Here is a 12,636-nt window from a genome sequence, read left to right as displayed (position 1 = left end):
TGGTCCCAGGTATTAAGTCACTGCTCAAGAAGTCCAGTGAATGTTTCATCCAATAAAATTTTTACCTCTTCTCTAGGTATGGCTTTCAATCAGCTCTAATTTTTTTTTAAATTTCATTTCAGGAAATCATGTCTGATTTTTCACAGATTTTGTAGATAGGCTAGACCTGGAGTTAGGAAAATCTGTCAAGGTTGAGATCAATAAGGCCAGGGGAGGAAGGAATATAATTAGGCTTATAATAGTAATTCTGCTGGATTTTGTTTATGAAGTAGCTGCTGCCACTATGTGACATCTTTCTCCTCTCTCTAAGCACACAAGTCCACCAGCAGGCAGCCCATAGAGAGTGCACAGGACACACAGCTGTGCAGAACAACTGCCTACCAAGTTCCTCTGAGCTCTTTTGCAGCTGGCTTAGAGCTGCACCAGTCTCCCCCAGCCTCTTCGACACTTTCTGCCACTGACCCCAGGGGAAACGTTCCTCATCATTTACCACCTCCACAGAGGAGGTGTCCTGGTTTTGGCTGGAATAGAGTTAATTTTCTTCCTAGTAGCTGGTATAGTGCTGTGTTTTGGATTTAGGATGAGAATAATGTTGATAACACACTGATGTTTTAGTTGTTGCTAAGTAGGGCTTATACTAGTCAAGGACTTTTCAGCTTCCCATGCTCTGCCAGGTGCACAAGAAGCTTGGCACAGCCAGGACAGCTGACCCAGACTGGCCAAAGGGCTATTCCATACCATATGACATCATGCTCAGGATATAAACTGGGGGAGTTGGCTGGGGGGGAGTGATTGCTGCTCGGGACTGGCTGGGCATCAGTCAGCGGGTGGTGAGTGGTTGCATCAGTTGTTTTTCCTGGGTTTTGTTTCTCTATCATCTCTCTCGTTTTCCTTTTCATTACTATTACTATTATTATTATTATTATTATTATTATTATTATTATTATTATTATTATATTTTATCTCAACCCACAAGTTTTCTTATTTTTGCTCTTCAGATTCTCTCCCCCATCCCACCGGGGGGGGGAAGGTGAGCGAGCAGCTGTGTGGTGCTTGGTTGCTGACTGGGGCTAAACCACAACAGAAGGCCACCTATATGTGAGGCTGACTTTGTCCTGCTGAGCAGCAAGCCCACAGATCTTACCCTGCAGGGACTGGTCAGACTAGCAGGTCACAGAATAAATAATTTGGTAGCTTTCCAGAAAGTTGTGTCCCTTTTCTATACTGCACTATACTGCATTAAAAAATGATATCTGTATAATTTTTGATTATTCATATCATGTCACATTGCCCCTGTTCAAACAAGGAATTTTGTTTTCCAAGTGACAGCAATTTTCACTATGCATCCTTTTTCAGGATGACCTTCCTTATAGCTCAGTCTTTCTGTTCCAGTCCTTCATTATCTTTCCCAGTAGTAGGCTTTTCCTAGTGTCTCACCTGAATTTAAATTGCTCCAGCTTAAGCTTAAGACTTGTCTAGGTCACCATGGATGTGGAAAACAAATCATCCCCTTCTGCAATTTTGTGTTGCTATGTTTGTTAGGGTTGATTCTTCCTTCCGTCCTCTGCAACTTAGGCTAACCTCAGATGGTTTATTCACTTCCTTTCTAGACTCCTGGTCAGTTTTAGTAGTCTCCTCTGGACTTTCTACTGTTGATCCACATGTTTTTCAAAAGACATCGCCCAACATGGGACACAGCCCTGCAGCTGTGCAGGCGGTTTGGGCTCACTGGGGCTGAACAGAGTGGAAGGATTTCTCACAGATCTTATGTTTCTGTTTATACTACTATAACTTTTACTGGCTTTGCAAATATTTCCTCTTCCTCAGCTCATGATTCACAATGGTCCTCTGATGCTTTCATGAAGAACCTGTATTTTGCCAGCTGGTCTCTATCCTATGTTTATTTGATGAAGCCTTCCCAAGAATAGTTCCTTGCATTTTACATTACTTTTTCAAAGCATCTTCCCTAGCTGTCAGGATAATTTTTAATTTTAGCTTTATCTTCCAAATTTTCTGTGGTCAGTCATTTTCCCCCATATAGCTTGATATTGAAAATATTGAAGAGAATTGGACCAAGGACTGACTCCTGCAGAACCTCATCACCTACAACTTGTTTTAGTAGTACATCCTGGCTATTTCTTGTCACTCAGATAATATTGCCCCCATCTTAGAAGCTGCCCCATCCAGGCCATTCTTACTTAGTCACGTTAGGAAAAAGTCATATGAAAGAGCATGAAAATCTCCCTAAATTCAAAATATTGGATCACTCCTGTTTCTCTGTCTGAAAACTGTTTATCAAATGGTGTTAGATTGACTGGAATTGTTTATTCTTGGCAAATCTATGCTTGCTTCTACTCACCTTCTTGTTTTCTCCAAGATGTTTAAAAACAGTTTGTGTTAATTGTTTCAACATTTTCCAGGAACTAAGAATAACCTGGGAGCTCCATAATTCTGAGCTACTCTTTATTTTGCTCTGCTTCATAAAGATAGGCACTTTGTTCTTTCCCACTCTCTGACATCTCACTTTTCCAGAGCAGGCTGTTAAAGATACTACTAACAACACTGAGACTTCATCCAATAGCCCTTGTATTACCCTGTGAGTGAGTGTCATTGAGCTCAGCAAGTGTGAAAACATCTGACTTGCCTGCAAAAAATATCTGATTTACCTGAAAACTCCCTGAGCATTGCCTCATGGCAATTCTTCATAGGGTGAAACCTGATAGAGTTATACTGGCCAAGGAAAACAGCGTCCTGCGACAGTCAGCATCAGTTTGCTCTGGTGGTTGACAAATTGTCCTACACAGGAGCCCTCTAATACTAAAACTATCTGTAGTTTGATTATAATCAATAGATATTATGCCTGTGAAAAGTGCTTTTATGTGAAGGCAGTACAAAAATGTCTCTTAATTCAAAGTATCAAAATATGAGCTGAGAAGCTGGCAGATAAATTATTAGAATACAGTCTTTGCACTGATAAACTTTTGAACTTTCATTGAACTTGTATATTAAGAATAGGCAGTTTTTCCAAGAGGAAAATTCACTAAACAACCTACAATTTTTCTTTCACGTATTTAAGGAAAATGTTAGATCTGGTAAGGAAATAATAGCAATTTATGTCTTTGATAATTGAGAAGGATTATAGTTCTATACACAGAAAGAAGCAGCCGTCACCTGCTCTCTGAGTCACAGTCCTGTAAAAGAGGTAGATACCACCTTAACCAGACAAAAACCTCAATATTTTGGGTTAGCAGACCAAGGAAGCTTCCATCTCCCTGTGAAATGAAAACATCACTATCAGCCTCTTGCTCTCTTGCTCCTGCCTTAAGACTTGGCACAAAATTATTAAATCCTCCTTCTTCCTCATGTCCTTTTCCTTAAAATGAGATGGCCTTTCCCTCTTTTGGATGCAGAAGCAGGCTCTAGGGAGAGCTGTCCTAATATTTAAAAAACCCGCCTTCTTCAGACTGGGCAAATTTGCAGTTCTCTGCCCAGCATCCTGCTCTAAACAAACTGGTATAAACTAAAGCTTTATATATAATTCATGATACAGGTGAATTTTTTAGTACTGACCCTGCTGTGAAGGAAGACTGAATCCATTAAAAAGCATCATTTGCTATCAGCACACAGGTCACAAACCGTAAGATATCCTGACCAGGTTTGTTTGATCCTACTTGTGGTGGGTTGACCTTGGCTGGCCACCAGGTGCCCACCAAGCCGCTCTATCACTCCCCCTCCTCAGCTGAACAGGGGAGAGGAAATATGACAAAAGTCTTGTGGGTCGAGATAAGGACATGGAGATCACTCAGCAATTACCATCATGGGAAAAACAGACTCGACTTGGGGAAATTAATTTAATTTATTGCTAATTAACAATGGTGTAGGATAATGAGAAATAAGAACAAATCTGAAAACACCTTCCCCCCACCCCTCCCTTCTTCCTGGGCTCAACTTCACTCCCTAATTCTCTACCTCATCCCCTTGAGCAGCGCAGGGGGACGGGGAATAGTGGTTGCAGTCAGTTCATCACACATTGTGTCTGCCGTTCCTTCCTCCTCACACTCTTCCCCTGCTCCAGCATGGGGTCTCATCCACAGGAGACAGTGAACTTCTCCAACATGAGTCCTTCTGCATTTCTTCACCAACTGCTCCAGCATGGGTCCTTTCCACGGGATGCAGTCCTTCAGGAACAGACTGCTCCAGCGTGGGTCCCCCACGGGGTCACAAGTCCTGCCAGCAAACCTGCTCCAGCATGGGATCCCCTCCACGGGTCCACAGGTCCTGCCAGGAGCCTGCTCTAGCGCAGGCTCTCCACGGTATCACAGCTTCCTTCTGGGCACATCCACCTGCTCCGGCGTGGGTTCCTCCATGGGCTACAGAGTGGATATCATAGAATCATAGAATCATAGAATCATAGAATACCGGGTTGGAAGGGACCTCAAGGATCATCTGGTCCAACCTTTCTAGCACAAGCTAGACGAGATGGCCCTGCACCATGTCCAGCTGAGTCTTAAACGTGTTCAGCATAGCGGAGTCAACCACTTCCCTGGGGAGATTATTCCAATGGTTGACTGTTCTCATTGTGAAAAATTTACCTCTCGTGTCCAATCGGAATCTCCCCGGGAGTAACTTGTGCCCGTTACCCCTAGTCCTCACCGTGTGACTCCTTGTAAAAAGGGAGTCTCCATCTTCTTTGTAGCTCCCCTTTAAGTACTGGTACATGAGATCACCTCTAAGCCTCCTTTTCTCAAGGGTGAACAAACCCAGCTCTCTCAGCCTATCCTCATATGGCAGGCTTCCCAGACCCTTGATCATCTTGGTGGCCCTTCTCTGGACCCCCTCCAGCCTGTCCACATCTTTTTTGTATAACGGGGACCAGAACTGTACACAGTATTCGAGGTGTGGCCTGACAAGCGCCGAGTAGAGAGGGATAATGACTTCTTTATCTCTGCTGGTGATGCCCTTTTTGATGCAACCCAGCATCCTATTGGCCTTCTTGGCCGCAGCAGCACACTGTTCACTCATATTGAGCTTCCTGTCCACCAGGACACCCAGGTCCCTTTCCACAGAGCTACTCTCCAGCCAGGTGGATCCCAGTCTGAGCTGCACTCCTGGATTATGTTTTCCCAGGTGCAGGACCTTACACTTGTCCTTGTTAAACTCCATAAGGTTCTTGTTAGCCCACTCTTCCAGCCTATCCAGATCTTCCTGCAGGGTGGCTTTCCCTTCCAGAGTGTCTACTTCCCCACTCAGTTTGGTGTCATCTGCAAACTTCATCAGGCTACACTTGATCCCGTTATCCAGATCACTTATGAAGCTGATATTGAATAACGTTGGGCCCAATATCCATCCCTGGGGGACCCCACTTGTGACGGGTCGCCAGTTTGAAAAAGAGCCATTTACCACCAGCCTTTGGGTGCGGCCTGCCAGCCAATTCCTCACCCACCACACAGACCACTTGTCTAGGCCATAACACATCAATTTCTCCAGGAGGAGGCAGTGGGGAACCGTATTGAAAGCCTTGGAGAAGTCCAGGTAGACAACGTCCACCGCTCGCCCCATGTCAACCGAGCAGGTCACTTTATCATAGAAGGCCACCAGATTTGTCAGGCACAATCTGCCTTTTGTGAAGCCGTGTTGGCTTTTCCCAGTCACGTGCTTCATTTGACTCATGATGGCCCCCAGGAGGATCCGTTCCATAACTTTCCCAGGGATTGAAGTAAGACTGATGGGCCTATAATTACCCAGATCCTCCCTTGAGCCCTTCTTGTAGATAGGGGTAACATTTGCCTTCCTCCAGTCCTCTGGGACATCCCCCGATCTCCACGGCTTCTCGAAGATTATGGAGAGTGGCCCCGCAATGACATCAGCCAGCTCTCTCAACGCCCTCGGGTGGATGGCGTCAGGGCCCATCGATTTGTAGGGGTCAAGCTCCTGTAATAATTCACGTACTAACTCCTCCTTCACTGATGGTGGGTCTATGTTTGGATCATCCTGGATTTTTGTTCTCAATGCCTGGGATCCAACAGAGTTGGTAAAGACAGAGGTGAAGAAAGTGTTGAGAACCTCTGCCTTTTCAGCATTGTTGGTGACTGATTCACCTCTCCTGTTTAACAGTGGGCCTATGTTTTCCTTCTGTTTCCGCTTACAATTTACATACCTGAAGAACCCTTTCTTGTTATTTTTGACATCTCTGGCCAGTTCCAATTCAAGCTGAGCTTTTGCTTTTCTAACTGCATCTCTGCACACTCTGGCAATGTGTGCTTCCCAAAGCACAGGAGTTTTCCCTTTGTGTACTTCAGCTTTCTAGGATCACTGGTTCAAATCTGACTCAGAACCTTAGTATGGTGACCTGGCAACATGAGCTCTCTTGAATGCTTATAAGAGAAATGGACTGTTGTCTCAACCTACTTGTCCGTATTGTTAAAATTCTGCCAGAGCATTCAAAACCTTGGTGTCGGTCTCAGGAAAGGTGTCAATGTGCTGAAAGACCCCCTGCATTTTCCTAAATGGTAAAGTGGCTCCTCTCACCAGCACAAAATATTTTGAGAAATTTTGAAAAAGAATGTTCTTCTGTAGTGCTTGCGTATGGTATTCCAACAAAATACCAGCCAGCACATGCAATCCTGCAAGAAGCAGTGATTTCTCCTGAAATTTTAGAAATTACTTGCCCTTAGGCTGTTGTAAATGGTTATAAGCTTTGTCTTATTGCACTCATTCCTCTGGAAGAGAGGGGTAGTAGCTGTGGTGTGATGTTTAGTATCACACATGAAAGAAAATTTTTTCTCATAGTGTGCATCAGGGTAAGCTCAGTGTCCCACAGTGCTGGCAAATAAAATAGAGTTCAGAGTTCATCCGAACCTCAGAAGGTTCAGAATTGCTCCAGAAAAAGTTTAACTTGTTAAGGAAAGCCCTCCAAGGCTTCTCCAGGATTTCTAAGCCCATTCCTCCTGCTGCCCAGGGAGGACACAGGGAGCTCCCTTCTCCTCCTGAGCCTGCAGCACTCTTCATCGCATGTTATGGGAATTACTATAGCAGGAACCCCTTGTTGCTAGCCAGGCTAGGAGCAAGGGGAGGAGTTCATTGCAATGTTAAACCCTATAACCTGGCCCAGAGGGACCAGGGGTGGAGATTGTAATGGAAATACCTTTAAATTGTTGTAACCCATGATTTGAGTTGCATGTTATGGGAATTACTATAGCAGGAACCACCTGAACCAATGGAGGAGAAGCCTTACAAGAAGCAGTGCAAGTGCAGCAGTGACCCGACCTGAGCTGGCTTTGGTGCCCAATAACTCCACACAACACACCACCTCTCCTGTCCTGAGCAACCACCATCACAGATGGAGCCCAAAGTCATGGACTAAATGAACTCAATGGACATTTTGTGGACATTTTGTGGACATTTATGGACATTTTACAGACATTTCACAGGGGTGGTCCATAGACTAAGGGAATGATAATTGTGTATTAATTATATCAAAGGATGGGGGGGGTGGGGGTGGTGGTTAATGAGGATGTATTGGATAGTGTGGGACCTGAGCATGACGTAAATGATATGGAAGCAAAAGCCATGTGTGCAAGAACTGTCATGGTTTAACCACAGCCGGCAACTAAGCACCACACAGCCACTTGCTCACTCCCCCCCGGTGGGATGGGGGAGAGAATCAGAAAAGTGAAAAAAACCTCATGGGTTGAGATAAAGACAGTTTAATAGGGAAAGCAAAAGCCGTGCACACAAGCAAAGCAAAACAATGAATTCATTCACTACTTCCCATCGGCAGGCAGGTGTTCAGCCATCTCCAGGAAAGCAGGGCTCCATCATGCGTAACAGTTACTTGGGAAGACAAATGCCATCATGTAGAACGTCCTCCCCTTCCTTCTTCTTCCCTCAGCTTTATATGCTGAGCATGACGCCATACGGTATGGAATAGCCCTTTGGCCAGTCTGGGTCAGCTGTCCTGGCTGTGCCCCCTCCCAGCTTCTTGTGCACCTGGCAGAGCAGGGGAAGCTGAAAAGTCCTTGACTGGTGGGAGCACTACTTAGCAACAACTAAAACATCAGTGTGTTATCACCATTATTCTCATACTAAATCCAAAACACAACACTATACCAGCTACTAAGAAGAAATTTTACTCCATCCCAGCTGAAACCAGGACAGTACCTTAAGGGAAGAAAGAGTTATTGTTCTGCTCTATTTGAATATGCGCTAGAGCTCAGAATAAAACAACTAAAGGCATGCAAAGCTGTAACATCCCCAGGTTGATATAAATAAGTGCCTATCTTCCCTGCAAGAATTGATTCAGATTATAACCTCTGTGTTGCCATTAATTCAAGGCTAAGCTACACACAAAGGTCTCAACACATACGTAATGTGAAGTGCAGGGATAGGCTAGAGTCTGAGTATCCACAGCTCATCAGCTGCAGCTGGGATCACTGTGTACTGCAAACCCCTGATTGGTGTCATGTGGGTGGTGCCCAGCACCACAGCTGGTTCTCAGCTGACTGCAGTCAGCTCCAGAGGAGTCAATGCGGAAAATGAAAATGACTCAGAAGGTGACTTTGCAGTGAAGGTGTAGCCTCTGGGTGAAGCTTGCGTAGTCTGGCAACTGCTTCGTCACTTTGAATGATACCTATCAGCCACTACAGATTGCTGGACTTGGATTACTGTTGCTAGTGCACAGTAAATTCATGTTACGTAGACCCACAGGTTTTCTAAACAGCTGCTGCTGTTCTTCACTAGAGTTGGGTCAGCTTCTCCTATTGAACAATGCATTTAATTTGGTCCTTCGTATTATATCTAAACACAGATTTCAGTGTTTTCATTATTTAGAATTATTCACTGAATAATGCATAGGAACATCTTGCAGACTGTGTACTTACTTGCGAATGCTGTGCCACAGTTATTGCTTGTTCACTAGTTGGACTGTGTGATTGGTCACCGAAGCCAACCAGTATTTTTTCTGCTCTCCCTGTAGCCCCTCCCAGCCCAAGAAGCATCTTCAAGTTGCATGTTTTAAAAATGAGAATAATCAGTCATATGTACCTTTTCACCAATACCTATAACATTTCCAATTCCTTTGCACATTCCTAAGAGAATAAATTTTGTGTGTTCACATGCACAGCCAATAAAATGTGAAACAAAACTTGTAAATGTAAATGAATAAATAAATAAAGTCAGCTCTTAGCCTAGTGGGCAGAATACTTACCTAGGAAATGGGAAATCTGTGTTCAGCTTCCTTCTCTGCCTGAAGGCATCCTTTCCCAGCTGAGTCCTCCAGGTATAGACACCTCTCACCCTTCATTTTGAAATTTTCCCTTTCACCACTCAAAATGATGAGTGTCCTGAAAGGGGGGGTATGAAGAATTAAAAAAAAAACTCAAGAAAACCTGATTTTGTAACCTTGTAGCCTGGCAGCTCGTGGGAGAAGGTAGCCATGACCTGAAGCCCTTTTCTGGAGAAACCATTTCAACCACAGCAAAGGCAATGGCAGAGGGTAGCACCAGCATGGTGAAAAACATCACCCAGCACCAAGGCAGTTGCTACACTTTGGGTCCAGAGGGGGTAGAGAGCACCCAGGGTACAGCTCTGATTCAGGCACCAGGGAGGAGCAGGAACAGAGGAGAACATCTGGCGCCATGTCTCCTGCTGACTGGCTCCAGGTTGCTGCCTAGCTGGTATGGGGAATTTGGGGGGGGTTGTCCTTTGGAGCTGTGTTACCCTTCCCATTGATTGCACAGGTCTTGTTTTGACCTCTGAACCACCCTGCTGGGGTTGGACACCTGAATTTTTAGACAGTGCAAGGTTTACAAGGGAAGCTCCAAACAGATGCTCTGAATCTGTCCCCTTGTTCCTATTTTCAGTTCTTTCTCTCACTCCAACCCTGTAAATTATTCTCATGTGTCACTCCTCACCATCAGAGGGGAGGTGCAGTATACTGCAGGGCCTCCAGAAGAGCTGACAGAAACTTCACCTCCCTCCAGCTCTGTGTGTGCTATGGCCCTGAATGCACTGAAGGCACAGGGACGGGGCAGGGGACAACCTCTGAGGCCAGGACCAATGAAAGGCATGGCCAAGCCAGTGCCATGCTTTTGGGTATGACTATCAAGGAAGGGGGACAAGGAGATGGGCTAAGCAGGAGGCACAGGCACTGCTGTAGGGCACTGCATACCGGGCTAAAAGGAGAGCCCCGCAGAGCCACAATAATCACATGCAGGAACAATGCAGTAACTCAGAGCAGTGATGGAGGAAAATAAAGTCTAAGCAGTAGGAGCAGAAGTAGAAAGCAGCAGCAAATGCTTGTTGAGATGTTTGCTGAATCTGTTTACACATTTACATATCTCTGGAAACCAGGCAGGCGTGGGGTACGTCTTTGCACTTCTCTTGGAGGGAGGAAGGAGAAGACTTCAAATGAAGAAAGGGGAACAGGTGCTGAAATGGGACCCCTCTTCCCCCGCTTCCCCATCCCCTGCTTACGCACAGTGCTGTCCCCTGGGCTTCTGTAGGGCTCCTCTTCTGCTGCCATGTCTGGTGTTGCTGTTTCCAGCTGTTCACCACATTCATCAGAAATTTCCTGAATATCACCTCAAAGAAACATCTGGGCCTGCTTGTCTCCCATCCCTAGTATTATTACCAGAGGTCATGAGATGGTCCTTTACATTTCCAATGAAAAAGTAAAGTGAACTTTTTAACACTTTTTCAAAGGAGGGGGAGGGTCTTCCAGAGCTGCTGTAGAAACAAAAATGCCAGAGGTGATCTTTCTTACTCCTGATCTTAATAAAGGGATTTTTGATTAGCATTTACAAGAAGTGAGTAACGAATGCTATGACCAGGACTAGAGGGGCCCTGCCTCCAGCCAGGTGGAGGAAAGGGACAACCGGGTGTACTGGACTGTGTGGATTCGATGGCCTGGCACATCAGACCCACAGGAGTATAAGGCTCTAGTGGACACTGGTGCACAGTGTACCCTCATGCCATCAAGCTATGAAGGGGCAGAACCCATCTGTATTTCTGGAGTGACAGGGGGATCCCAAGAGCTGACTGTATTGGAGGCTGAAGTGAGCCTAACCGGGAAGGAGTGGCAGAAGCACCCCATTGTGACTGGCCCAGAGGCACCGTGCATCCTTAGCATAGACTACCTCAGGAGAGGGTATTTCAAGGACCCAAAAGGGTACTGGTGGGCTTTTGGTATAGCTGCCTTGGAGACGGAGGAAATTAAACAGCTGTCCACCGTGCCTGGTCTCTCAGAGGACCCTTCTATTGTGGGGTTGCTGAAGGTCAAAGAACAACAGGTGCCGATCACTACCACAACAGCGCACCAGCGGCAATATCGCACCAACAGAGATTCCCTGATTCCCATCCATAAGCTGATTTGTCGATTGGAGAGCCAAGGAGTGATCAGCAAGACTCATTTACCCTTTAACAGTCCCATATGGCCAGTGCGAAAGTCTAATGGAGAGTGGAGGCTAACAGTAGACTATCGGGGCCTGAACGAAGTCACGCCGCTGGTGAGTGCTGCCGTGCCGGACATGCTAGAACTTCAATATGAATTGGAGTTAAAGGCAGCCAAGTGGTATGCCATAACTGATATCGCTAATGTGTTTTTCTCAATCCCTTTGGCAGCAAAGTGCAGGCCACAGTTTGCTTTCACTTGGAGGGGTGTTGTAGTGGTTTAACCCCAGCCAGCAATTAAGCACAACACAGCTGCTCGCTCACTCCCCCCCCCGGTGGGATGGGGGAGAGAATCAGAAGAGTAAAAGTGAGAAAACTCATGGGTTGAGATAAAGACAGTTTAATAGGCAAAGCAAAAGCTGCGCACACAAGCAAAGCAAAGCAAGGAATTCATTCACTACTTCCCATCGGCAGGCAGGTGTTCAGCCATCCCCAGGAAAGCAGGGCTCCATCATGCGTAACGGTTACTTGGGAAGACAAACACCATCCCTCCGAACGTCCCCCCCTTCCTTCTTCTTCCCCCAGCTTTATATGCTGAGCATGATGTCACATGGTATGGAATAGCCCTTTGGCCAGTCTGGGTCAGCTGTCCTGGCTGTGCCCCCTCCCAGCTTCTTGTGCACCTGGCAGAGCAGGGGAAGCTGAAAAGTCCTTGACTGGTGGGAGCACTACTTAGCAACAACTAAAACATCAGTGTGTTATCAACATTATTCTCATCCCTAATCCAAAACACAGCACTATACCAGCTACTAAGAAGAAAACTAACTCTATCCCAGCCGAAACCAGGACAGGAGTCCAGTACACCAGGAATTTACTGCCCCAGGAATGGAAACACAGCCCTACCATTTGCCATGGACTGATCCAGAATACATTGGAACAGGGTGAGGCTCCAGAACACCTGCAATACATTGATGACATCATCGTGTGGGGCAACACAGCAGCAGAAGTTTTTGAGAAAGGGAAGAAAATAGTCCAAATCTTTCTGGAGGCTGGCTTTGCCATAAAACCAAGTAAGGTCAAGGGACCTGCACAGGAGATCCAGTTTTTTAGGAATAAAATGGCAAGATGGACATTGTCAGATCCCAATGGATATAATCAACAAAATCACAGCCATGTCTCCACCAACCAGCAAAAAGGAAACACAAGCTTTCTTGGGCATTGTGGGTTTTTGGAGAATGCATATTCCAA

This window comes from Platalea leucorodia (assembly GCF_965183815.1).
Source record: "Platalea leucorodia genome assembly, chromosome: W".
Taxonomy (NCBI): Eukaryota; Metazoa; Chordata; class Aves; order Pelecaniformes; family Threskiornithidae; genus Platalea; species Platalea leucorodia.
Note: the sequence above shows the minus strand (reverse complement) of the source record.